This window comes from Coffea arabica, chromosome 11e (genome assembly GCF_036785885.1).
Source record: "Coffea arabica cultivar ET-39 chromosome 11e, Coffea Arabica ET-39 HiFi, whole genome shotgun sequence".
Classification (NCBI taxonomy): domain Eukaryota; kingdom Viridiplantae; phylum Streptophyta; class Magnoliopsida; order Gentianales; family Rubiaceae; genus Coffea; species Coffea arabica.
Genome location: NC_092331.1, coordinates 39,837,057 through 39,863,261, shown reverse-complemented (window position 1 = coordinate 39,863,261; position 26,205 = coordinate 39,837,057). Strand labels below are relative to the sequence as shown.

At 39.3% G+C, this 26,205-nt stretch overlaps 21 non-coding genes across 21 annotated transcripts; all 21 read right to left on the bottom strand.

Moving 5' to 3' along the window:
* Positions 1-654: 654 nt before the first annotated feature.
* LOC140026092 (5S ribosomal RNA) lies at positions 655-773 on the bottom strand. Its single transcript, XR_011830039.1, has one exon. It is a non-coding gene; the product is annotated as a 5S ribosomal RNA (ribosomal RNA).
* Positions 774-1,898: 1,125 nt separating this feature from the next.
* Positions 1,899-2,017, bottom strand: LOC140026081 (5S ribosomal RNA). The gene has a single exon (XR_011830028.1). It is a non-coding gene; the product is annotated as a 5S ribosomal RNA (ribosomal RNA).
* A 1,125-nt stretch (positions 2,018-3,142) lies between these two features.
* LOC140026068 (5S ribosomal RNA) lies at positions 3,143-3,261 on the bottom strand. Its single transcript, XR_011830016.1, has one exon. It is a non-coding gene; the product is annotated as a 5S ribosomal RNA (ribosomal RNA).
* A 1,125-nt stretch (positions 3,262-4,386) lies between these two features.
* On the bottom strand, positions 4,387-4,505 carry LOC140026057 (5S ribosomal RNA). Its single transcript, XR_011830005.1, has one exon. It is a non-coding gene; the product is annotated as a 5S ribosomal RNA (ribosomal RNA).
* Positions 4,506-5,640: 1,135 nt separating this feature from the next.
* On the bottom strand, positions 5,641-5,759 carry LOC140026046 (5S ribosomal RNA). Its single transcript, XR_011829994.1, has one exon. It is a non-coding gene; the product is annotated as a 5S ribosomal RNA (ribosomal RNA).
* A 1,125-nt stretch (positions 5,760-6,884) lies between these two features.
* Positions 6,885-7,003, bottom strand: LOC140026035 (5S ribosomal RNA). Its single transcript, XR_011829983.1, has one exon. It is a non-coding gene; the product is annotated as a 5S ribosomal RNA (ribosomal RNA).
* A 1,125-nt stretch (positions 7,004-8,128) lies between these two features.
* LOC140026024 (5S ribosomal RNA) lies at positions 8,129-8,247 on the bottom strand. The gene has a single exon (XR_011829972.1). It is a non-coding gene; the product is annotated as a 5S ribosomal RNA (ribosomal RNA).
* Positions 8,248-9,382: 1,135 nt separating this feature from the next.
* On the bottom strand, positions 9,383-9,501 carry LOC140026013 (5S ribosomal RNA). Its single transcript, XR_011829961.1, has one exon. It is a non-coding gene; the product is annotated as a 5S ribosomal RNA (ribosomal RNA).
* Positions 9,502-10,626: 1,125 nt separating this feature from the next.
* Positions 10,627-10,745, bottom strand: LOC140026002 (5S ribosomal RNA). Its single transcript, XR_011829950.1, has one exon. It is a non-coding gene; the product is annotated as a 5S ribosomal RNA (ribosomal RNA).
* Positions 10,746-11,870: 1,125 nt separating this feature from the next.
* Positions 11,871-11,989, bottom strand: LOC140025991 (5S ribosomal RNA). Its single transcript, XR_011829939.1, has one exon. It is a non-coding gene; the product is annotated as a 5S ribosomal RNA (ribosomal RNA).
* Positions 11,990-13,114: 1,125 nt separating this feature from the next.
* On the bottom strand, positions 13,115-13,233 carry LOC140025980 (5S ribosomal RNA). Its single transcript, XR_011829928.1, has one exon. It is a non-coding gene; the product is annotated as a 5S ribosomal RNA (ribosomal RNA).
* Positions 13,234-14,358: 1,125 nt separating this feature from the next.
* On the bottom strand, positions 14,359-14,477 carry LOC140030633 (5S ribosomal RNA). The gene has a single exon (XR_011834548.1). It is a non-coding gene; the product is annotated as a 5S ribosomal RNA (ribosomal RNA).
* Positions 14,478-15,602: 1,125 nt separating this feature from the next.
* On the bottom strand, positions 15,603-15,721 carry LOC140030931 (5S ribosomal RNA). The gene has a single exon (XR_011834850.1). It is a non-coding gene; the product is annotated as a 5S ribosomal RNA (ribosomal RNA).
* A 1,125-nt stretch (positions 15,722-16,846) lies between these two features.
* LOC140025969 (5S ribosomal RNA) lies at positions 16,847-16,965 on the bottom strand. Its single transcript, XR_011829917.1, has one exon. It is a non-coding gene; the product is annotated as a 5S ribosomal RNA (ribosomal RNA).
* Positions 16,966-18,090: 1,125 nt separating this feature from the next.
* On the bottom strand, positions 18,091-18,209 carry LOC140025957 (5S ribosomal RNA). The gene has a single exon (XR_011829905.1). It is a non-coding gene; the product is annotated as a 5S ribosomal RNA (ribosomal RNA).
* A 1,124-nt stretch (positions 18,210-19,333) lies between these two features.
* LOC140025946 (5S ribosomal RNA) lies at positions 19,334-19,452 on the bottom strand. The gene has a single exon (XR_011829894.1). It is a non-coding gene; the product is annotated as a 5S ribosomal RNA (ribosomal RNA).
* A 1,124-nt stretch (positions 19,453-20,576) lies between these two features.
* Positions 20,577-20,695, bottom strand: LOC140025935 (5S ribosomal RNA). The gene has a single exon (XR_011829882.1). It is a non-coding gene; the product is annotated as a 5S ribosomal RNA (ribosomal RNA).
* Positions 20,696-21,819: 1,124 nt separating this feature from the next.
* Positions 21,820-21,938, bottom strand: LOC140030290 (5S ribosomal RNA). Its single transcript, XR_011834204.1, has one exon. It is a non-coding gene; the product is annotated as a 5S ribosomal RNA (ribosomal RNA).
* Positions 21,939-23,062: 1,124 nt separating this feature from the next.
* On the bottom strand, positions 23,063-23,181 carry LOC140030289 (5S ribosomal RNA). Its single transcript, XR_011834203.1, has one exon. It is a non-coding gene; the product is annotated as a 5S ribosomal RNA (ribosomal RNA).
* A 1,125-nt stretch (positions 23,182-24,306) lies between these two features.
* On the bottom strand, positions 24,307-24,425 carry LOC140025924 (5S ribosomal RNA). The gene has a single exon (XR_011829870.1). It is a non-coding gene; the product is annotated as a 5S ribosomal RNA (ribosomal RNA).
* A 1,125-nt stretch (positions 24,426-25,550) lies between these two features.
* On the bottom strand, positions 25,551-25,669 carry LOC140025913 (5S ribosomal RNA). Its single transcript, XR_011829859.1, has one exon. It is a non-coding gene; the product is annotated as a 5S ribosomal RNA (ribosomal RNA).
* Between the last annotated feature and the right edge of the window lie 536 nt (positions 25,670-26,205).

The following is a 26,205-nucleotide window of genomic DNA, read 5'->3' as shown; positions in this document are numbered from 1 at the left end:
AAGTAATAAAAATTTAAATAAATGATTCCAAATCAAATCTAAAATAAATTAAACACCGTAAAAGTGTTTTATCCCAAGCAAAATATAAAATAAATTAAAACAATACAAAAGTGAAAAATAATATAATATATTATTTGTCCAAGTATAATAATTTCAACTTCACACAAATTAAATAAATTCGTTTAGGATTAAGTAATTAATGCCTTTGAAAAAAAGAATAACTTAGTTTAGTTAGATAAAATTATTTTTATGTTTATTAAATTATTTTTAATTCGTAAACGGGTCATATCAGGTCACCACGGGTTGACCCGAAATCGACCGGTTTTCTTTTCGGGTTCATCGGGTCCAACCCGATTCTGACCCGAATTCCCGAAACCTCAACCCAAACCCATTAATTTCGTGTTAGGTTCGTGTCGTGTTTTCAGGTCGTGTCGAAAATTGCCACCCCTAGTTGCGGTGATACATTTGCGCCGACAAATTTGAGCGACGATCCGGTCTTTGATCGAGCCGTACCGTTCCTGATTTGTCTCGCGCCTTCAGATCCTCCTTCACGCTTCGACAAGAAGCAAAATATTAAGCAATCGTTCCGACGGAGCTAAATTACTACAGGATAAAGAACGAATAGGAAATTTGGATTTCGAAACAAAAAAGAGAGGGGTGCAACACGAGGACTTCCCAGGGGGTCACCCATCCTAGTACTACTCTCGCCCAAGCACGCTTAACTTCGGAGTTCTGATGGGATCCGGTGCATTAGTGCTGGTATGATCGCACCCGCCATGTTCCTTTCGCTTTATTCTTTTAAACTACCCCGTCCTGCGAAGCAGTGTGGCTTTTCTAGACCGAAATTCATTTTAAGCGTCAATTCAAGCATTTTCCTCTTATCCTTTTATTTATTTACTTTATATTTTTTTTTGTTATTGATTTGCACCCTGTTTTTTTCCCTCATCCCGCAACTCTAAATTATCATGAAATCAATCCTTCACGCTTGCAGTTAGGGGTGGCAATTCGGGTCCAAATCAGGTTGGCGGGTCGGGTTCGGGTCAACAGACCCGCCAGAAAATCTGTTGACCCGAACCCCGACCCGCCAACCCGTGACGGGTCAGGTATGCTGACCCGAACCCGAAAATTTCAGGTTTACGGGGCGGCGGGTCGACCCGAAATGACCCGAAACTTAATTTTAATTTATTAATTTATCACTGTAATTTCTGATAAAATCAATTTCTCACAAAACTAATTACATAATCAAGTAATAAAAATTTAAATAAATGATTCCAAATCAAATCTAAAATAAATTAAACACCGTAAAAGTGTTTTATCCCAAGCAAAATATAAAATAAATTAAAACTATACAAAAGTGAAAAATAATATAATATATTATTTGTCCAAGTATAATAATTTCAACTTCACACAAATTAAATAAATTCGTTTAGGATTAAGTAATTAATGCCTTTGAAAAAAAGAATAACTTAGTTTAGTTAGATAAAATTATTTTTATGTTTATTAAATTATTTTTAATTCGTAAACGGGTCATATCAAGTCACCACGGGTTGACCCGAAATCGACCGGTTTTCTTTTCGGGTTCATCGGGTCCAACCCGATTCTGACCCGAATTCCCGAAACCTCAACCCAAACCCATTAATTTCGTGTTAGGTTCGTGTCGTGTTTTCAGGTCGTGTCGAAAATTGCCACCCCTAGTTGCGGTGATACATTTGCGCCGACAAATTTGAGCGACGATCCGGGCTTTGATCGAGCCGTACCGTTCCTGATTTGTCTCGCGCCTTCAGATCCTCCTTCACGCTTCGACAAGAAGCAAAATATTAAGCAATCGTTCCGACGGAGCTAAATTACTACAGGATAAAGAACGAATAGGAAATTTGGATTTCGAAACAAAAAAGAGAGGGGTGCAACACGAGGACTTCCCAGGGGGTCACCCATCCTAGTACTACTCTCGCCCAAGCACGCTTAACTTCGGAGTTCTGATGGGATCCGGTGCATTAGTGCTGGTATGATCGCACCCGCCATGTTCCTTTCGCTTTATTCTTTTAAACTACCCCGTCCTGCGAAGCAGTGTGGCTTTTCTAGACCGAAATTCATTTTAAGCGTCAATTCAAGCATTTTCCTCTTATCCTTTTATTTATTTACTTTATATTTTTTTTTGTTATTGATTTGCACCCTGTTTTTTTCCCTCATCCCGCAACTCTAAATTATCATGAAATCAATCCTTCACGCTTGCAGTTAGGGGTGGCAATTCGGGTCCAAATCAGGTTGGCGGGTCGGGTTCGGGTCAACAGACCCGCCAGAAAATCTGTTGACCCGAACCCCGACCCGCCAACCCGTGACGGGTCAGGTATGCTGACCCGAACCCGAAAATTTCAGGTTTACGGGGCGGCGGGTCGACCCGAAATGACCCGAAACTTAATTTTAATTTATTAATTTATCACTGTAATTTCTAATAAAATCAATTTCTCACAAAACTAATTACATAATCAAGTAATAAAAATTTAAATAAATGATTCCAAATCAAATCTAAAATAAATTAAACACCGTAAAAGTGTTTTATCCCAAGCAAAATATAAAATAAATTAAAACAATACAAAAGTGAAAAATAATATAATATATTATTTGTCCAAGTATAATAATTTCAACTTCACACAAATTAAATAAATTCGTTTAGGATTAAGTAATTAATGCCTTTGAAAAAAAGAATAACTTAGTTTAGTTAGATAAAATTATTTTTATGTTTATTAAATTATTTTTAATTCGTAAACGGGTCATATCAGGTCACCACTGGTTGACCCGGAATCGACCGGTTTTCTTTTCGGGTTCATCGGGTCCAACCCGATTCTGACCCGAATTCCCGAAACCTCAACCCAAACCCATTAATTTCGTGTTAGGTTCGTGTCGTGTTTTCAGGTCGTGTCGAAAATTGCCACCCCTAGTTGCGGTGATACATTTGCGCCGACAAATTTGAGCGACGATCCGGGCTTTGATCGAGCCGTACCGTTCCTGATTTGTCTCGCGCCTTCAGATCCTCCTTCACGCTTCGACAAGAAGCAAAATATTAAGCAATCGTTCCGACGGAGCTAAATTACTACAGGATAAAGAACGAATAGGAAATTTGGATTTCGAAACAAAAAAGAGAGGGGTGCAACACGAGGACTTCCCAGGGGGTCACCCATCCTAGTACTACTCTCGCCCAAGCACGCTTAACTTCGGAGTTCTGATGGGATCCGGTGCATTAGTGCTGGTATGATCGCACCCGCCATGTTCCTTTCGCTTTATTCTTTTAAACTACCCCGTCCTGCGAAGCAGTGTGGCTTTTCTAGACCGAAATTCATTTTAAGCGTCAATTCAAGCATTTTCCTCTTATCCTTTTATTTATTTACTTTATATTTTTTTTTGTTATTGATTTGCACCCTGTTTTTTTCCCTCATCCCGCAACTCTAAATTATCATGAAATCAATCCTTCACGCTTGCAGTTAGGGGTGGCAATTCGGGTCCAAATCAGGTTGGCGGGTCGGGTTCGGGTCAACAGACCCGCCAGAAAATCTGTTGACCCGAACCCCGACCCGCCAACCCGTGACGGGTCAGGTATGCTGACCCGAACCCGAAAATTTCAGGTTTACGGGGCGGCGGGTCGACCCGAAATGACCCGAAACTTAATTTTAATTTATTAATTTATCACTGTAATTTCTGATAAAATCAATTTCTCACAAAACTAATTACATAATCAAGTAATAAAAATTTAAATAAATGATTCCAAATCAAATCTAAAATAAATTAAACACCGTAAAAGTGTTTTATCCCAAGCAAAATATAAAATAAATTAAAACTATACAAAAGTGAAAAATAATATAATATATTATTTGTCCAAGTATAATAATTTCAACTTCACACAAATTAAATAAATTCGTTTAGGATTAAGTAATTAATGCCTTTGAAAAAAAGAATAACTTAGTTTAGTTAGATAAAATTATTTTTATGTTTATTAAATTATTTTTAATTCGTAAACGGGTCATATCAGGTCACCACTGGTTGACCCGGAATCGACCGGTTTTCTTTTCGGGTTCATCGGGTCCAACCCGATTCTGACCCGAATTCCCGAAACCTCAACCCAAACCCATTAATTTCGTGTTAGGTTCGTGTCGTGTTTTCAGGTCGTGTCGAAAATTGCCACCCCTAGTTGCGGTGATACATTTGCGCCGACAAATTTGAGCGACGATCCGGGCTTTGATCGAGCCGTACCGTTCCTGATTTGTCTCGCGCCTTCAGATCCTCCTTCACGCTTCGACAAGAAGCAAAATATTAAGCAATCGTTCCGACGGAGCTAAATTACTACAGGATAAAGAACGAATAGGAAATTTGGATTTCGAAACAAAAAAGAGAGGGGTGCAACACGAGGACTTCCCAGGGGGTCACCCATCCTAGTACTACTCTCGCCCAAGCACGCTTAACTTCGGAGTTCTGATGGGATCCGGTGCATTAGTGCTGGTATGATCGCACCCGCCATGTTCCTTTCGCTTTATTCTTTTAAACTACCCCGTCCTGCGAAGCAGTGTGGCTTTTCTAGACCGAAATTCATTTTAAGCGTCAATTCAAGCATTTTCCTCTTATCCTTTTATTTATTTACTTTATATTTTTTTTTGTTATTGATTTGCACCCTGTTTTTTTCCCTCATCCCGCAACTCTAAATTATCATGAAATCAATCCTTCACGCTTGCAGTTAGGGGTGGCAATTCGGGTCCAAATCAGGTTGGCGGGTCGGGTTCGGGTCAACAGACCCGCCAGAAAATCTGTTGACCCGAACCCCGACCCGCCAACCCGTGACGGGTCAGGTATGCTGACCCGAACCCGAAAATTTCAGGTTTACGGGGCGGCGGGTCGACCCGAAATGACCCGAAACTTAATTTTAATTTATTAATTTATCACTGTAATTTCTGATAAAATCAATTTCTCACAAAACTAATTACATAATCAAGTAATAAAAATTTAAATAAATGATTCCAAATCAAATCTAAAATAAATTAAACACCGTAAAAGTGTTTTATCCCAAGCAAAATATAAAATAAATTAAAACTATACAAAAGTGAAAAATAATATAATATATTATTTGTCCAAGTATAATAATTTCAACTTCACACAAATTAAATAAATTCGTTTAGGATTAAGTAATTAATGCCTTTGAAAAAAAGAATAACTTAGTTTAGTTAGATAAAATTATTTTTATGTTTATTAAATTATTTTTAATTCGTAAACGGGTCATATCGGGTCATATCAGGTCACCACGGGTTGACCCGAAATCGACCGGTTTTCTTTTCGGGTTCATCGGGTCCAACCCGATTCTGACCCGAATTCCCGAAACCTCAACCCAAACCCATTAATTTCGTGTTAGGTTCGTGTCGTGTTTTCAGGTCGTGTCGAAAATTGCCACCCCTAGTTGCGGTGATACATTTGCGCCGACAAATTTGAGCGACGATCCGGGCTTTGATCGAGCCGTACCGTTCCTGATTTGTCTCGCGCCTTCAGATCCTCCTTCACGCTTCGACAAGAAGCAAAATATTAAGCAATCGTTCCGACGGAGCTAAATTACTACAGGATAAAGAACGAATAGGAAATTTGGATTTCGAAACAAAAAAGAGAGGGGTGCAACACGAGGACTTCCCAGGGGGTCACCCATCCTAGTACTACTCTCGCCCAAGCACGCTTAACTTCGGAGTTCTGATGGGATCCGGTGCATTAGTGCTGGTATGATCGCACCCGCCATGTTCCTTTCGCTTTATTCTTTTAAACTACCCCGTCCTGCGAAGCAGTGTGGCTTTTCTAGACCGAAATTCATTTTAAGCGTCAATTCAAGCATTTTCCTCTTATCCTTTTATTTATTTACTTTATATTTTTTTTTGTTATTGATTTGCACCCTGTTTTTTTCCCTCATCCCGCAACTCTAAATTATCATGAAATCAATCCTTCACGCTTGCAGTTAGGGGTGGCAATTCGGGTCCAAATCAGGTTGGCGGGTCGGGTTCGGGTCAACAGACCCGCCAGAAAATCTGTTGACCCGAACCCCGACCCGCCAACCCGTGACGGGTCAGGTATGCTGACCCGAACCCGAAAATTTCAGGTTTACGGGGCGGCGGGTCGACCCGAAATGACCCGAAACTTAATTTTAATTTATTAATTTATCACTGTAATTTCTGATAAAATCAATTTCTCACAAAACTAATTACATAATCAAGTAATAAAAATTTAAATAAATGATTCCAAATCAAATCTAAAATAAATTAAACACCGTAAAAGTGTTTTATCCCAAGCAAAATATAAAATAAATTAAAACAATACAAAAGTGAAAAATAATATAATATATTATTTGTCCAAGTATAATAATTTCAACTTCACACAAATTAAATAAATTCGTTTAGGATTAAGTAATTAATGCCTTTGAAAAAAAGAATAACTTAGTTTAGTTAGATAAAATTATTTTTATGTTTATTAAATTATTTTTAATTCGTAAACGGGTCATATCAGGTCACCACGGGTTGACCCGAAATCGACCGGTTTTCTTTTCGGGTTCATCGGGTCCAACCCGATTCTGACCCGAATTCCCGAAACCTCAACCCAAACCCATTAATTTCGTGTTAGGTTCGTGTCGTGTTTTCAGGTCGTGTCGAAAATTGCCACCCCTAGTTGCGGTGATACATTTGCGCCGACAAATTTGAGCGACGATCCGGTCTTTGATCGAGCCGTACCGTTCCTGATTTGTCTCGCGCCTTCAGATCCTCCTTCACGCTTCGACAAGAAGCAAAATATTAAGCAATCGTTCCGACGGAGCTAAATTACTACAGGATAAAGAACGAATAGGAAATTTGGATTTCGAAACAAAAAAGAGAGGGGTGCAACACGAGGACTTCCCAGGGGGTCACCCATCCTAGTACTACTCTCGCCCAAGCACGCTTAACTTCGGAGTTCTGATGGGATCCGGTGCATTAGTGCTGGTATGATCGCACCCGCCATGTTCCTTTCGCTTTATTCTTTTAAACTACCCCGTCCTGCGAAGCAGTGTGGCTTTTCTAGACCGAAATTCATTTTAAGCGTCAATTCAAGCATTTTCCTCTTATCCTTTTATTTATTTACTTTATATTTTTTTTTGTTATTGATTTGCACCCTGTTTTTTTCCCTCATCCCGCAACTCTAAATTATCATGAAATCAATCCTTCACGCTTGCAGTTAGGGGTGGCAATTCGGGTCCAAATCAGGTTGGCGGGTCGGGTTCGGGTCAACAGACCCGCCAGAAAATCTGTTGACCCGAACCCCGACCCGCCAACCCGTGACGGGTCAGGTATGCTGACCCGAACCCGAAAATTTCAGGTTTACGGGGCGGCGGGTCGACCCGAAATGACCCGAAACTTAATTTTAATTTATTAATTTATCACTGTAATTTCTGATAAAATCAATTTCTCACAAAACTAATTACATAATCAAGTAATAAAAATTTAAATAAATGATTCCAAATCAAATCTAAAATAAATTAAACACCGTAAAAGTGTTTTATCCCAAGCAAAATATAAAATAAATTAAAACTATACAAAAGTGAAAAATAATATAATATATTATTTGTCCAAGTATAATAATTTCAACTTCACACAAATTAAATAAATTCGTTTAGGATTAAGTAATTAATGCCTTTGAAAAAAAGAATAACTTAGTTTAGTTAGATAAAATTATTTTTATGTTTATTAAATTATTTTTAATTCGTAAACGGGTCATATCAAGTCACCACGGGTTGACCCGAAATCGACCGGTTTTCTTTTCGGGTTCATCGGGTCCAACCCGATTCTGACCCGAATTCCCGAAACCTCAACCCAAACCCATTAATTTCGTGTTAGGTTCGTGTCGTGTTTTCAGGTCGTGTCGAAAATTGCCACCCCTAGTTGCGGTGATACATTTGCGCCGACAAATTTGAGCGACGATCCGGGCTTTGATCGAGCCGTACCGTTCCTGATTTGTCTCGCGCCTTCAGATCCTCCTTCACGCTTCGACAAGAAGCAAAATATTAAGCAATCGTTCCGACGGAGCTAAATTACTACAGGATAAAGAACGAATAGGAAATTTGGATTTCGAAACAAAAAAGAGAGGGGTGCAACACGAGGACTTCCCAGGGGGTCACCCATCCTAGTACTACTCTCGCCCAAGCACGCTTAACTTCGGAGTTCTGATGGGATCCGGTGCATTAGTGCTGGTATGATCGCACCCGCCATGTTCCTTTCGCTTTATTCTTTTAAACTACCCCGTCCTGCGAAGCAGTGTGGCTTTTCTAGACCGAAATTCATTTTAAGCGTCAATTCAAGCATTTTCCTCTTATCCTTTTATTTATTTACTTTATATTTTTTTTTGTTATTGATTTGCACCCTGTTTTTTTCCCTCATCCCGCAACTCTAAATTATCATGAAATCAATCCTTCACGCTTGCAGTTAGGGGTGGCAATTCGGGTCCAAATCAGGTTGGCGGGTCGGGTTCGGGTCAACAGACCCGCCAGAAAATCTGTTGACCCGAACCCCGACCCGCCAACCCGTGACGGGTCAGGTATGCTGACCCGAACCCGAAAATTTCAGGTTTACGGGGCGGCGGGTCGACCCGAAATGACCCGAAACTTAATTTTAATTTATTAATTTATCACTGTAATTTCTAATAAAATCAATTTCTCACAAAACTAATTACATAATCAAGTAATAAAAATTTAAATAAATGATTCCAAATCAAATCTAAAATAAATTAAACACCGTAAAAGTGTTTTATCCCAAGCAAAATATAAAATAAATTAAAACAATACAAAAGTGAAAAATAATATAATATATTATTTGTCCAAGTATAATAATTTCAACTTCACACAAATTAAATAAATTCGTTTAGGATTAAGTAATTAATGCCTTTGAAAAAAAGAATAACTTAGTTTAGTTAGATAAAATTATTTTTATGTTTATTAAATTATTTTTAATTCGTAAACGGGTCATATCGGGTCATATCAGGTCACCACGGGTTGACCCGAAATCGACCGGTTTTCTTTTCGGGTTCATCGGGTCCAACCCGATTCTGACCCGAATTCCCGAAACCTCAACCCAAACCCATTAATTTCGTGTTAGGTTCGTGTCGTGTTTTCAGGTCGTGTCGAAAATTGCCACCCCTAGTTGCGGTGATACATTTGCGCCGACAAATTTGAGCGACGATCCGGGCTTTGATCGAGCCGTACCGTTCCTGATTTGTCTCGCGCCTTCAGATCCTCCTTCACGCTTCGACAAGAAGCAAAATATTAAGCAATCGTTCCGACGGAGCTAAATTACTACAGGATAAAGAACGAATAGGAAATTTGGATTTCGAAACAAAAAAGAGAGGGGTGCAACACGAGGACTTCCCAGGGGGTCACCCATCCTAGTACTACTCTCGCCCAAGCACGCTTAACTTCGGAGTTCTGATGGGATCCGGTGCATTAGTGCTGGTATGATCGCACCCGCCATGTTCCTTTCGCTTTATTCTTTTAAACTACCCCGTCCTGCGAAGCAGTGTGGCTTTTCTAGACCGAAATTCATTTTAAGCGTCAATTCAAGCATTTTCCTCTTATCCTTTTATTTATTTACTTTATATTTTTTTTTGTTATTGATTTGCACCCTGTTTTTTTCCCTCATCCCGCAACTCTAAATTATCATGAAATCAATCCTTCACGCTTGCAGTTAGGGGTGGCAATTCGGGTCCAAATCAGGTTGGCGGGTCGGGTTCGGGTCAACAGACCCGCCAGAAAATCTGTTGACCCGAACCCCGACCCGCCAACCCGTGACGGGTCAGGTATGCTGACCCGAACCCGAAAATTTCAGGTTTACGGGGCGGCGGGTCGACCCGAAATGACCCGAAACTTAATTTTAATTTATTAATTTATCACTGTAATTTCTGATAAAATCAATTTCTCACAAAACTAATTACATAATCAAGTAATAAAAATTTAAATAAATGATTCCAAATCAAATCTAAAATAAATTAAACACCGTAAAAGTGTTTTATCCCAAGCAAAATATAAAATAAATTAAAACAATACAAAAGTGAAAAATAATATAATATATTATTTGTCCAAGTATAATAATTTCAACTTCACACAAATTAAATAAATTCGTTTAGGATTAAGTAATTAATGCCTTTGAAAAAAAGAATAACTTAGTTTAGTTAGATAAAATTATTTTTATGTTTATTAAATTATTTTTAATTCGTAAACGGGTCATATCAGGTCACCACGGGTTGACCCGAAATCGACCGGTTTTCTTTTCGGGTTCATCGGGTCCAACCCGATTCTGACCCGAATTCCCGAAACCTCAACCCAAACCCATTAATTTCGTGTTAGGTTCGTGTCGTGTTTTCAGGTCGTGTCGAAAATTGCCACCCCTAGTTGCGGTGATACATTTGCGCCGACAAATTTGAGCGACGATCCGGTCTTTGATCGAGCCGTACCGTTCCTGATTTGTCTCGCGCCTTCAGATCCTCCTTCACGCTTCGACAAGAAGCAAAATATTAAGCAATCGTTCCGACGGAGCTAAATTACTACAGGATAAAGAACGAATAGGAAATTTGGATTTCGAAACAAAAAAGAGAGGGGTGCAACACGAGGACTTCCCAGGGGGTCACCCATCCTAGTACTACTCTCGCCCAAGCACGCTTAACTTCGGAGTTCTGATGGGATCCGGTGCATTAGTGCTGGTATGATCGCACCCGCCATGTTCCTTTCGCTTTATTCTTTTAAACTACCCCGTCCTGCGAAGCAGTGTGGCTTTTCTAGACCGAAATTCATTTTAAGCGTCAATTCAAGCATTTTCCTCTTATCCTTTTATTTATTTACTTTATATTTTTTTTTGTTATTGATTTGCACCCTGTTTTTTTCCCTCATCCCGCAACTCTAAATTATCATGAAATCAATCCTTCACGCTTGCAGTTAGGGGTGGCAATTCGGGTCCAAATCAGGTTGGCGGGTCGGGTTCGGGTCAACAGACCCGCCAGAAAATCTGTTGACCCGAACCCCGACCCGCCAACCCGTGACGGGTCAGGTATGCTGACCCGAACCCGAAAATTTCAGGTTTACGGGGCGGCGGGTCGACCCGAAATGACCCGAAACTTAATTTTAATTTATTAATTTATCACTGTAATTTCTGATAAAATCAATTTCTCACAAAACTAATTACATAATCAAGTAATAAAAATTTAAATAAATGATTCCAAATCAAATCTAAAATAAATTAAACACCGTAAAAGTGTTTTATCCCAAGCAAAATATAAAATAAATTAAAACTATACAAAAGTGAAAAATAATATAATATATTATTTGTCCAAGTATAATAATTTCAACTTCACACAAATTAAATAAATTCGTTTAGGATTAAGTAATTAATGCCTTTGAAAAAAAGAATAACTTAGTTTAGTTAGATAAAATTATTTTTATGTTTATTAAATTATTTTTAATTCGTAAACGGGTCATATCAAGTCACCACGGGTTGACCCGAAATCGACCGGTTTTCTTTTCGGGTTCATCGGGTCCAACCCGATTCTGACCCGAATTCCCGAAACCTCAACCCAAACCCATTAATTTCGTGTTAGGTTCGTGTCGTGTTTTCAGGTCGTGTCGAAAATTGCCACCCCTAGTTGCGGTGATACATTTGCGCCGACAAATTTGAGCGACGATCCGGGCTTTGATCGAGCCGTACCGTTCCTGATTTGTCTCGCGCCTTCAGATCCTCCTTCACGCTTCGACAAGAAGCAAAATATTAAGCAATCGTTCCGACGGAGCTAAATTACTACAGGATAAAGAACGAATAGGAAATTTGGATTTCGAAACAAAAAAGAGAGGGGTGCAACACGAGGACTTCCCAGGGGGTCACCCATCCTAGTACTACTCTCGCCCAAGCACGCTTAACTTCGGAGTTCTGATGGGATCCGGTGCATTAGTGCTGGTATGATCGCACCCGCCATGTTCCTTTCGCTTTATTCTTTTAAACTACCCCGTCCTGCGAAGCAGTGTGGCTTTTCTAGACCGAAATTCATTTTAAGCGTCAATTCAAGCATTTTCCTCTTATCCTTTTATTTATTTACTTTATATTTTTTTTTGTTATTGATTTGCACCCTGTTTTTTTCCCTCATCCCGCAACTCTAAATTATCATGAAATCAATCCTTCACGCTTGCAGTTAGGGGTGGCAATTCGGGTCCAAATCAGGTTGGCGGGTCGGGTTCGGGTCAACAGACCCGCCAGAAAATCTGTTGACCCGAACCCCGACCCGCCAACCCGTGACGGGTCAGGTATGCTGACCCGAAACCGAAAATTTCAGGTTTACGGGGCGGCGGGTCGACCCGAAATGACCCGAAACTTAATTTTAATTTATTAATTTATCACTGTAATTTCTAATAAAATCAATTTCTCACAAAACTAATTACATAATCAAGTAATAAAAATTTAAATAAATGATTCCAAATCAAATCTAAAATAAATTAAACACCGTAAAAGTGTTTTATCCCAAGCAAAATATAAAATAAATTAAAACAATACAAAAGTGAAAAATAATATAATATATTATTTGTCCAAGTATAATAATTTCAACTTCACACAAATTAAATAAATTCGTTTAGGATTAAGTAATTAATGCCTTTGAAAAAAAGAATAACTTAGTTTAGTTAGATAAAATTATTTTTATGTTTATTAAATTATTTTTAATTCGTAAACGGGTCATATCAGGTCACCACTGGTTGACCCGGAATCGACCGGTTTTCTTTTCGGGTTCATCGGGTCCAACCCGATTCTGACCCGAATTCCCGAAACCTCAACCCAAACCCATTAATTTCGTGTTAGGTTCGTGTCGTGTTTTCAGGTCGTGTCGAAAATTGCCACCCCTAGTTGCGGTGATACATTTGCGCCGACAAATTTGAGCGACGATCCGGGCTTTGATCGAGCCGTACCGTTCCTGATTTGTCTCGCGCCTTCAGATCCTCCTTCACGCTTCGACAAGAAGCAAAATATTAAGCAATCGTTCCGACGGAGCTAAATTACTACAGGATAAAGAACGAATAGGAAATTTGGATTTCGAAACAAAAAAGAGAGGGGTGCAACACGAGGACTTCCCAGGGGGTCACCCATCCTAGTACTACTCTCGCCCAAGCACGCTTAACTTCGGAGTTCTGATGGGATCCGGTGCATTAGTGCTGGTATGATCGCACCCGCCATGTTCCTTTCGCTTTATTCTTTTAAACTACCCCGTCCTGCGAAGCAGTGTGGCTTTTATAGACCGAAATTCATTTTAAGCGTCAATTCAAGCATTTTCCTCTTATCCTTTTATTTATTTACTTTATATTTTTTTTTGTTATTGATTTGCACCCTGTTTTTTTCCCTCATCCCGCAACTCTAAATTATCATGAAATCAATCCTTCACGCTTGCAGTTAGGGGTGGCAATTCGGGTCCAAATCAGGTTGGCGGGTCGGGTTCGGGTCAACAGACCCGCCAGAAAATCTGTTGACCCGAACCCCGACCCGCCAACCCGTGACGGGTCAGGTATGCTGACCCGAACCCGAAAATTTCAGGTTTACGGGGCGGCGGGTCGACCCGAAATGACCCGAAACTTAATTTTAATTTATTAATTTATCACTGTAATTTCTGATAAAATCAATTTCTCACAAAACTAATTACATAATCAAGTAATAAAAATTTAAATAAATGATTCCAAATCAAATCTAAAATAAATTAAACACCGTAAAAGTGTTTTATCCCAAGCAAAATATAAAATAAATTAAAACTATACAAAAGTGAAAAATAATATAATATATTATTTGTCCAAGTATAATAATTTCAACTTCACACAAATTAAATAAATTCGTTTAGGATTAAGTAATTAATGCCTTTGAAAAAAAGAATAACTTAGTTTAGTTAGATAAAATTATTTTTATGTTTATTAAATTATTTTTAATTCGTAAACGGGTCATATCAGGTCACCACGGGTTGACCCGAAATCGACCGGTTTTCTTTTCGGGTTCATCGGGTCCAACCCGATTCTGACCCGAATTCCCGAAACCTCAACCCAAACCCATTAATTTCGTGTTAGGTTCGTGTCGTGTTTTCAGGTCGTGTCGAAAATTGCCACCCCTAGTTGCGGTGATACATTTGCGCCGACAAATTTGAGCGACGATCCGGGCTTTGATCGAGCCGTACCGTTCCTGATTTGTCTCGCGCCTTCAGATCCTCCTTCACGCTTCGACAAGAAGCAAAATATTAAGCAATCGTTCCGACGGAGCTAAATTACTACAGGATAAAGAACGAATAGGAAATTTGGATTTCGAAACAAAAAAGAGAGAGGTGCAACACGAGGACTTCCCAGGGGGTCACCCATCCTAGTACTACTCTCGCCCAAGCACGCTTAACTTCGGAGTTCTGATGGGATCCGGTGCATTAGTGCTGGTATGATCGCACCCGCCATGTTCCTTTCGCTTTATTCTTTTAAACTACCCCGTCCTGCGAAGCAGTGTGGCTTTTCTAGACCGAAATTCATTTTAAGCGTCAATTCAAGCATTTTCCTCTTATGCTTTTATTTATTTACTTTATATTTTTTTTTGTTATTGATTTGCACCCTGTTTTTTTCCCTCATCCCGCAACTCTAAATTATCATGAAATCAATCCTTCACGCTTGCAGTTAGGGGTGGCAATTCGGGTCCAAATCAGGTTGGCGGGTCGGGTTCGGGTCAACAGACCCGCCAGAAAATCTGTTGACCCGAACCCCGACCCGCCAACCCGTGACGGGTCAGGTATGCTGACCCGAAACCGAAAATTTCAGGTTTACGGGGCGGCGGGTCGACCCGAAATGACCCGAAACTTAATTTTAATTTATTAATTTATCACTGTAATTTCTAATAAAATCAATTTCTCACAAAACTAATTACATAATCAAGTAATAAAAATTTAAATAAATGATTCCAAATCAAATCTAAAATAAATTAAACACCGTAAAAGTGTTTTATCCCAAGCAAAATATAAAATAAATTAAAACAATACAAAAGTGAAAAATAATATAATATATTATTTGTCCAAGTATAATAATTTCAACTTCACACAAATTAAATAAATTCGTTTAGGATTAAGTAATTAATGCCTTTGAAAAAAAGAATAACTTAGTTTAGTTAGATAAAATTATTTTTATGTTTATTAAATTATTTTTAATTCGTAAACGGGTCATATCAGGTCACCACTGGTTGACCCGGAATCGACCGGTTTTCTTTTCGGGTTCATCGGGTCCAACCCGATTCTGACCCGAATTCCCGAAACCTCAACCCAAACCCATTAATTTCGTGTTAGGTTCGTGTCGTGTTTTCAGGTCGTGTCGAAAATTGCCACCCCTAGTTGCGGTGATACATTTGCGCCGACAAATTTGAGCGACGATCCGGGCTTTGATCGAGCCGTACCGTTCCTGATTTGTCTCGCGCCTTCAGATCCTCCTTCACGCTTCGACAAGAAGCAAAATATTAAGCAATCGTTCCGACGGAGCTAAATTACTACAGGATAAAGAACGAATAGGAAATTTGGATTTCGAAACAAAAAAGAGAGGGGTGCAACACGAGGACTTCCCAGGGGGTCACCCATCCTAGTACTACTCTCGCCCAAGCACGCTTAACTTCGGAGTTCTGATGGGATCCGGTGCATTAGTGCTGGTATGATCGCACCGGCCATGTTCCTTTCGCTTTATTCTTTTAAACTACCCCGTCCTGCGAAGCAGTGTGGCTTTTCTAGACCGAAATTCATTTTAAGCGTCAATTCAAGCATTTTCCTCTTATCCTTTTATTTATTTACTTTATATTTTTTTTTGTTATTGATTTGCACCCTGTTTTTTTCCCTCATCCCGCAACTCTAAATTATCATGAAATCAATCCTTCACGCTTGCAGTTAGGGGTGGCAATTCGGGTCCAAATCAGGTTGGCGGGTCGGGTTCGGGTCAACAGACCCGCCAGAAAATCTGTTGACCCGAACCCCGACCCGCCAACCCGTGACGGGTCAGGTATGCTGACCCGAACCCGAAAATTTCAGGTTTACGGGGCGGCGGGTCGACCCGAAATGACCCGAAACTTAATTTTAATTTATTAATTTATCACTGTAATTTCTGATAAAATCAATTTCTCACAAAACTAATTACATAATCAAGTAATAAAAATTTAAATAAATGATTCCAAATCAAATCTAAAATAAATTAAACACCGTAAAAGTGTTTTATCCCAAGCAAAATATAAAATAAATTAAAACTATACAAAAGTGAAAAATAATATAATATATTATTTGTCCAAGTATAATAATTTCAACTTCACACAAATTAAATAAATTCGTTTAGGATTAAGTAATTAATGCCTTTGAAAAAAAGAATAACTTAGTTTAGTTAGATAAAATTATTTTTATGTTTATTAAATTATTTTTAATTCGTAAACGGGTCATATCAGGTCACCACGGGTTGACCCGAAATCGACCGGTTTTTTTTTCGGGTTCATCGGGTCCAACCCGATTCTGACCCGAATTCCCGAAACCTCAACCCAAACCCATTAATTTCGTGTTAGGTTCGTGTCGTGTTTTCAGGTCGTGTCGAAAATTGCCACCCCTAGTTGCGGTGATACATTTGCGCCGACAAATTTGAGCGACGATCCGGGCTTTGATCGAGCCGTACCGTTCCTGATTTGTCTCGCGCCTTCAGATCCTCCTTCACGCTTCGACAAGAAGCAAAATATTAAGCAATCGTTCCGACGGAGCTAAATTACTACAGGATAAAGAACGAATAGGAAATTTGGATTTCGAAACAAAAAAGAGAGGGGTGCAACACGAGGACTTCCCAGGGGGTCACCCATCCTAGTACTACTCTCGCCCAAGCACGCTTAACTTCGGAGTTCTGATGGGATCCGGTGCATTAGTGCTGGTATGATCGCACCCGCCATGTTCCTTTCGCTTTATTCTTTTAAACTACCCCGTCCTGCGAAGCAGTGTGGCTTTTCTAGACCGAAATTCATTTTAAGCGTCAATTCAAGCATTTTCCTCTTATCCTTTTATTTATTTACTTTATATTTTTTTTTGTTATTGATTTGCACCCTGTTTTTTTCCCTCATCCCGCAACTCTAAATTATCATGAAATCAATCCTTCACGCTTGCAGTTAGGGGTGGCAATTCGGGTCCAAATCAGGTTGGCGGGTCGGGTTCGGGTCAACAGACCCGCCAGAAAATCTGTTGACCCGAACCCCGACCCGCCAACCCGTGACGGGTCAGGTATGCTGACCCGAAACCGAAAATTTCAGGTTTACGGGGCGGCGGGTCGACCCGAAATGACCCGAAACTTAATTTTAATTTATTAATTTATCACTGTAATTTCTAATAAAATCAATTTCTCACAAAACTAATTACATAATCAAGTAATAAAAATTTAAATAAATGATTCCAAATCAAATCTAAAATAAATTAAACACCGTAAAAGTGTTTTATCCCAAGCAAAATATAAAATAAATTAAAACAATACAAAAGTGAAAAATAATATAATATATTATTTGTCCAAGTATAATAATTTCAACTTCACACAAATTAAATAAATTCGTTTAGGATTAAGTAATTAATGCCTTTGAAAAAAAGAATAACTTAGTTTAGTTAGATAAAATTATTTTTATGTTTATTAAATTATTTTTAATTCGTAAACGGGTCATATCAGGTCACCACTGGTTGACCCGGAATCGACCGGTTTTCTTTTCGGGTTCATCGGGTCCAACCCGATTCTGACCCGAATTCCCGAAACCTCAACCCAAACCCATTAATTTCGTGTTAGGTTCGTGTCGTGTTTTCAGGTCGTGTCGAAAATTGCCACCCCTAGTTGCGGTGATACATTTGCGCCGACAAATTTGAGCGACGATCCGGGCTTTGATCGAGCCGTACCGTTCCTGATTTGTCTCGCGCCTTCAGATCCTCCTTCACGCTTCGACAAGAAGCAAAATATTAAGCAATCGTTCCGACGGAGCTAAATTACTACAGGATAAAGAACGAATAGGAAATTTGGATTTCGAAACAAAAAAGAGAGGGGTGCAACACGAGGACTTCCCAGGGGGTCACCCATCCTAGTACTACTCTCGCCCAAGCACGCTTAACTTCGGAGTTCTGATGGGATCCGGTGCATTAGTGCTGGTATGATCGCACCCGCCATGTTCCTTTCGCTTTATTCTTTTAAACTACCCCGTCCTGCGAAGCAGTGTGGCTTTTCTAGACCGAAATTCATTTTAAGCGTCAATTCAAGCATTTTCCTCTTATCCTTTTATTTATTTACTTTATATTTTTTTTTGTTATTGATTTGCACCCTGTTTTTTTCCCTCATCCCGCAACTCTAAATTATCATGAAATCAATCCTTCACGCTTGCAGTTAGGGGTGGCAATTCGGGTCCAAATCAGGTTGGCGGGTCGGGTTCGGGTCAACAGACCCGCCAGAAAATCTGTTGACCCGAACCCCGACCCGCCAACCCGTGACGGGTCAGGTATGCTGACCCGAACCCGAAAATTTCAGGTTTACGGGGCGGCGGGTCGACCCGAAATGACCCGAAACTTAATTTTAATTTATTAATTTATCACTGTAATTTCTAATAAAATCAATTTCTCACAAAACTAATTACATAATCAAGTAATAAAAATTTAAATAAATGATTCCAAATCAAATCTAAAATAAATTAAACACCGTAAAAGTGTTTTATCCCAAGCAAAATATAAAATAAATTAAAACAATACAAAAGTGAAAAATAATATAATATATTATTTGTCCAAGTATAATAATTTCAACTTCACACAAATTAAATAAATTCGTTTAGGATTAAGTAATTAATGCCTTTGAAAAAAAGAATAACTTAGTTTAGTTAGATAAAATTATTTTTATGTTTATTAAATTATTTTTAATTCGTAAACGGGTCATATCGGGTCATATCAGGTCACCACGGGTTGACCCGAAATCGACCGGTTTTCTTTTCGGGTTCATCGGGTCCAACCCGAATTCCCGAAACCTCAACCCAAACCCATTAATTTCGTGTTAGGTTCGTGTCGTGTTTTCAGGTCGTGTCGAAAATTGCCACCCCTAGTTGCGGTGATACATTTGCGCCGACAAATTTGAGCGACGATCCGGGCTTTGATCGAGCCGTACCGTTCCTGATTTGTCTCGCGCCTTCAGATCCTCCTTCACGCTTCGACAAGAAGCAAAATATTAAGCAATCGTTCCGACGGAGCTAAATTACTACAGGATAAAGAACGAATAGGAAATTTGGATTTCGAAACAAAAAAGAGAGGGGTGCAACACGAGGACTTCCCAGGGGGTCACCCATCCTAGTACTACTCTCGCCCAAGCACGCTTAACTTCGGAGTTCTGATGGGATCCGGTGCATTAGTGCTGGTATGATCGCACCCGCCATGTTCCTTTCGCTTTATTCTTTTAAACTACCCCGTCCTGCGAAGCAGTGTGGCTTTTCTAGACCGAAATTCATTTTAAGCGTCAATTCAAGCATTTTCCTCTTATCCTTTTATTTATTTACTTTATATTTTTTTTTGTTATTGATTTGCACCCTGTTTTTTTCCCTCATCCCGCAACTCTAAATTATCATGAAATCAATCCTTCACGCTTGCAGTTAGGGGTGGCAATTCGGGTCCAAATCAGGTTGGCGGGTCGGGTTCGGGTCAACAGACCCGCCAGAAAATCTGTTGACCCGAACCCCGACCCGCCAACCCGTGACGGGTCAGGTATGCTGACCCGAACCCGAAAATTTCAGGTTTACGGGGCGGCGGGTCGACCCGAAATGACCCGAAACTTAATTTTAATTTATTAATTTATCACTGTAATTTCTAATAAAATCAATTTCTCACAAAACTAATTACATAATCAAGTAATAAAAATTTAAATAAATGATTCCAAATCAAATCTAAAATAAATTAAACACCGTAAAAGTGTTTTATCCCAAGCAAAATATAAAATAAATTAAAACAATACAAAAGTGAAAAATAATATAATATATTATTTGTCCAAGTATAATAATTTCAACTTCACACAAATTAAATAAATTCGTTTAGGATTAAGTAATTAATGCCTTTGAAAAAAAGAATAACTTAGTTTAGTTAGATAAAATTATTTTTATGTTTATTAAATTATTTTTAATTCGTAAACGGGTCATATCGGGTCATATCAGGTCACCACGGGTTGACCCGAAATCGACCGGTTTTCTTTTCGGGTTCATCGGGTCCAACCCGAATTCCCGAAACCTCAACCCAAACCCATTAATTTCGTGTTAGGTTCGTGTCGTGTTTTCAGGTCGTGTCGAAAATTGCCACCCCTAGTTGCGGTGATACATTTGCGCCGACAAATTTGAGCGACGATCCGGGCTTTGATCGAGCCGTACCGTTCCTGATTTGTCTCGCGCCTTCAGATCCTCCTTCACGCTTCGACAAGAAGCAAAATATTAAGCAATCGTTCCGACGGAGCTAAATTACTACAGGATAAAGAACGAATAGGAAATTTGGATTTCGAAACAAAAAAGAGAGGGGTGCAACACGAGGACTTCCCAGGGGGTCACCCATCCTAGTACTACTCTCGCCCAAGCACGCTTAACTTCGGAGTTCTGATGGGATCCGGTGCATTAGTGCTGGTATGATCGCACCCGCCATGTTCCTTTCGCTTTATTCTTTTAAACTACCCCGTCCTGCGAAGCAGTGTGGCTTTTCTAGACCGAAATTCATTTTAAGCGTCAATTCAAGCATTTTCCTCTTATCCTTTTATTTATTTACTTTATATTTTTTTTTGTTATTGATTTGCACCCTGTTTTTTTCCCTCATCCCGCAACTCTAAATTATCATGAAATCAATCCTTCACGCTTGCAGTTAGGGGTGGCAATTCGGGTCCAAATCAGGTTGGCGGGTCGGGTTCGGGTCAACAGACCCGCCAGAAAATCTGTTGACCCGAACCCCGACCCGCCAACCCGTGACGGGTCAGGTATGCTGACCCGAACCCGAAAATTTCAGGTTTACGGGGCGGCGGGTCGACCCGAAATGACCCGAAACTTAATTTTAATTTATTAATTTATCACTGTAATTTCTAATAAAATCAATTTCTCACAAAACTAATTACATAATCAAGTAATAAAAATTTAAATAAATGATTCCAAATCAAATCTAAAATAAATTAAACACCGTAAAAGTGTTTTATCCCAAGCAAAATATAAAATAAATTAAAACAATACAAAAGTGAAAAATAATATAATATATTATTTGTCCAAGTATAATAATTTCAACTTCACACAAATTAAATAAATTCGTTTAGGATTAAGTAATTAATGCCTTTGAAAAAAAGAATAACTTAGTTTAGTTAGATAAAATTATTTTTATGTTTATTAAATTATTTTTAATTCGTAAACAGGTCATATCGGGTCATATCAGGTCACCACGGGTTGACCCGAAATCGACCGGTTTTCTTTTCGGGTTCATCGGGTCCAACCCCAATTCCCGAAACCTCAACCCAAACCCATTAATTTCGTGTTAGGTTCGTGTCGTGTTTTCAGGTCGTGTCGAAAATTGCCACCCCTAGTTGCGGTGATACATTTGCGCCGACAAATTTGAGCGACGATCCGGGCTTTGATCGAGCCGTACCGTTCCTGATTTGTCTCGCGCCTTCAGATCCTCCTTCACGCTTCGACAAGAAGCAAAATATTAAGCAATCGTTCCGACGGAGCTAAATTACTACAGGATAAAGAACGAATAGGAAATTTGGATTTCGAAACAAAAAAGAAAGGGGTGCAACACGAGGACTTCCCAGGGGGTCACCCATCCTAGTACTACTCTCGCCCAAGCACGCTTAACTTCGGAGTTCTGATGGGATCCGGTGCATTAATGCTGGTATGATCGCACCCGCCATGTTCCTTTCGCTTTATTCTTTTAAACTACCCCGTCCTGCGAAGCAGTGTGGCTTTTCTAGACCGAAATTCATTTTAAGCGTCAATTCAAGCATTTTCCTCTTATCCTTTTATTTATTTACTTTATATTTTTTTTTGTTATTGATTTGCACCCTGTTTTTTTCCCTCATCCCGCAACTCTAAATTATCATGAAATCAATCCTTCACGCTTGCAGTTAGGGGTGGCAATTCGGGTCCAAATCAGGTTGGCGGGTCGGGTTCGGGTCAACAGACCCGCCAGAAAATCTGTTGACCCGAACCCCGACCCGCCAACCCGTGACGGGTCAGGTATGCTGACCCGAACCCGAAAATTTCAGGTTTACGGGGCGGCGGGTCGACCCGAAATGACCCGAAACTTAATTTTAATTTATTAATTTATCACTGTAATTTCTAATAAAATCAATTTCTCACAAAACTAATTACATAATCAAGTAATAAAAATTTAAATAAATGATTCCAAATCAAATCTAAAATAAATTAAACACCGTAAAAGTGTTTTATCCCAAGCAAAATATAAAATAAATTAAAACAATACAAAAGTGAAAAATAATATAATATATTATTTGTCCAAGTATAATAATTTCAACTTCACACAAATTAAATAAATTCGTTTAGGATTAAGTAATTAATGCCTTTGAAAAAAAGAATAACTTAGTTTAGTTAGATAAAATTATTTTTATGTTTATTAAATTATTTTTAATTCGTAAACAGGTCATATCGGGTCATATCAGGTCACCACGGGTTGACCCGAAATCGACCGGTTTTCTTTTCGGGTTCATCTGGTCCAACCCCAATTCCCGAAACCTCAACCCAAACCCATTAATTTCGTGTTAGGTTCGTGTCGTGTTTTCAGGTCGTGTCGAAAATTGCCACCCCTAGTTGCGGTGATACATTTGCGCCGACAAATTTGAGCGACGATCCGGGCTTTGATCGAGCCGTACCGTTCCTGATTTGTCTCGCGCCTTCAGATCCTCCTTCACGCTTCGACAAGAAGCAAAATATTAAGCAATCGTTCCGACGGAGCTAAATTACTACAGGATAAAGAACGAATAGGAAATTTGGATTTCGAAACAAAAAAGAAAGGGGTGCAACACGAGGACTTCCCAGGGGGTCACCCATCCTAGTACTACTCTCGCCCAAGCACGCTTAACTTCGGAGTTCTGATGGGATCCGGTGCATTAATGCTGGTATGATCGCACCCGCCATGTTCCTTTCGCTTTATTCTTTTAAACTACCCCGTCCTGCGAAGCAGTGTGGCTTTTCTAGACCGAAATTCATTTTAAGCGTCAATTCAAGCATTTTCCTCTTATCCTTTTATTTATTTACTTTATATTTTTTTTTGTTATTGATTTGCACCCTGTTTTTTTCCCTCATCCCGCAACTCTAAATTATCATGAAATCAATCCTTCACGCTTGCAGTTAGGGGTGGCAATTCGGGTCCAAATCAGGTTGGCGGGTCGGGTTCGGGTCAACAGACCCGCCAGAAAATCTGTTGACCCGAACCCCGACCCGCCAACCCGTGACGGGTCAGGTATGCTGACCCGAACCCGAAAATTTCAGGTTTACGGGGCGGCGGGTCGACCCGAAATGACCCGAAACTTAATTTTAATTTATTAATTTATCACTGTAATTTCTAATAAAATCAATTTCTCACAAAACTAATTACATAATCAAGTAATAAAAATTTAAATAAATGATTCCAAATCAAATCTAAAATAAATTAAACACCGTAAAAGTGTTTTATCCCAAGCAAAATATAAAATAAATTAAAACAATACAAAAGTGAAAAATAATATAATATATTATTTGTCCAAGTATAATAATTTCAACTTCACACAAATTAAATAAATTCGTTTAGGATTAAGTAATTAATGCCTTTGAAAAAAAGAATAACTTAGTTTAGTTAGATAAAATTATTTTTATGTTTATTAAATTATTTTTAATTCGTAAACGGGTCATATCAGGTCACCACTGGTTGACCCGGAATCGACCGGTTTTCTTTTCGGGTTCATCGGGTCCAACCCGATTCTGACCCGAATTCCCGAAACCTCAACCCAAACCCATTAATTTCGTGTTAGGTTCGTGTCGTGTTTTCAGGTCGTGTCGAAAATTGCCACCCCTAGTTGCGGTGATACATTTGCGCCGACAAATTTGAGCGACGATCCGGGCTTTGATCGAGCCGTACCGTTCCTGATTTGTCTCGCGCCTTCAGATCCTCCTTCACGCTTCGACAAGAAGCAAAATATTAAGCAATCGTTCCGACGGAGCTAAATTACTACAGGATAAAGAACGAATAGGAAATTTGGATTTCGAAACAAAAAAGAGAGGGGTGCAACACGAGGACTTCCCAGGGGGTCACCCATCCTAGTACTACTCTCGCCCAAGCACGCTTAACTTCGGAGTTCTGATGGGATCCGGTGCATTAGTGCTGGTATGATCGCACCCGCCATGTTCCTTTCGCTTTATTCTTTTAAACTACCCCGTCCTGCGAAGCAGTGTGGCTTTTCTAGACCGAAATTCATTTTAAGCGTCAATTCAAGCATTTTCCTCTTATCCTTTTATTTATTTACTTTATATTTTTTTTTGTTATTGATTTGCACCCTGTTTTTTTCCCTCATCCCGCAACTCTAAATTATCATGAAATCAATCCTTCACGCTTGCAGTTAGGGGTGGCAATTCGGGTCCAAATCAGGTTGGCGGGTCGGGTTCGGGTCAACAGACCCGCCAGAAAATCTGTTGACCCGAACCCCGACCCGCCAACCCGTGACGGGTCAGGTATGCTGACCCGAAACCGAAAATTTCAGGTTTACGGGGCGGCGGGTCGACCCGAAATGACCCGAAACTTAATTTTAATTTATTAATTTATCACTGTAATTTCTAATAAAATCAATTTCTCACAAAACTAATTACATAATCAAGTAATAAAAATTTAAATAAATGATTCCAAATCAAATCTAAAATAAATTAAACACCGTAAAAGTGTTTTATCCCAAGCAAAATATAAAATAAATTAAAACAATACAAAAGTGAAAAATAATATAATATATTATTTGTCCAAGTATAATAATTTCAACTTCACACAAATTAAATAAATTCGTTTAGGATTAAGTAATTAATGCCTTTGAAAAAAAGAATAACTTAGTTTAGTTAGATAAAATTATTTTTATGTTTATTAAATTATTTTTAATTCGTAAACGGGTCATATCAGGTCACCACTGGTTGACCCGGAATCGACCGGTTTTCTTTTCGGGTTCATCGGGTCCAACCCGATTCTGACCCGAATTCCCGAAACCTCAACCCAAACCCATTAATTTCGTGTTAGGTTCGTGTCGTGTTTTCAGGTCGTGTCGAAAATTGCCACCCCTAGTTGCGGTGATACATTTGCGCCGACAAATTTGAGCGACGATCCGGGCTTTGATCGAGCCGTACCGTTCCTGATTTGTCTCGCGCCTTCAGATCCTCCTTCACGCTTCGACAAGAAGCAAAATATTAAGCAATCGTTCCGACGGAGCTAAATTACTACAGGATAAAGAACGAATAGGAAATTTGGATTTCGAAACAAAAAAGAGAGGGGTGCAACACGAGGACTTCCCAGGGGGTCACCCATCCTAGTACTACTCTCGCCCAAGCACGCTTAACTTCGGAGTTCTGATGGGATCCGGTGCATTAGTGCTGGTATGATCGCACCCGCCATGTTCCTTTCGCTTTATTCTTTTAAACTACCCCGTCCTGCGAAGCAGTGTGGCTTTTCTAGACCGAAATTCATTTTAAGCGTCAATTCAAGCATTTTCCTCTTATCCTTTTATTTATTTACTTTATATTTTTTTTTGTTATTGATTTGCACCCTGTTTTTTTCCCTCATCCCGCAACTCTAAATTATCATGAAATCAATCCTTCACGCTTGCAGTTAGGGGTGGCAATTCGGGTCCAAATCAGGTTGGCGGGTCGGGTTCGGGTCAACAGACCCGCCAGAAAATCTGTTGACCCGAACCCCGACCCGCCAACCCGTGACGGGTCAGGTATGCTGACCCGAACCCGAAAATTTCAGGTTTACGGGGCGGCGGGTCGACCCGAAATGACCCGAAACTTAATTTTAATTTATTAATTTATCACTGTAATTTCTAATAAAATCAATTTCTCACAAAACTAATTACATAATCAAGTAATAAAAATTTAAATAAATGATTCCAAATCAAATCTAAAATAAATTAAACACCGTAAAAGT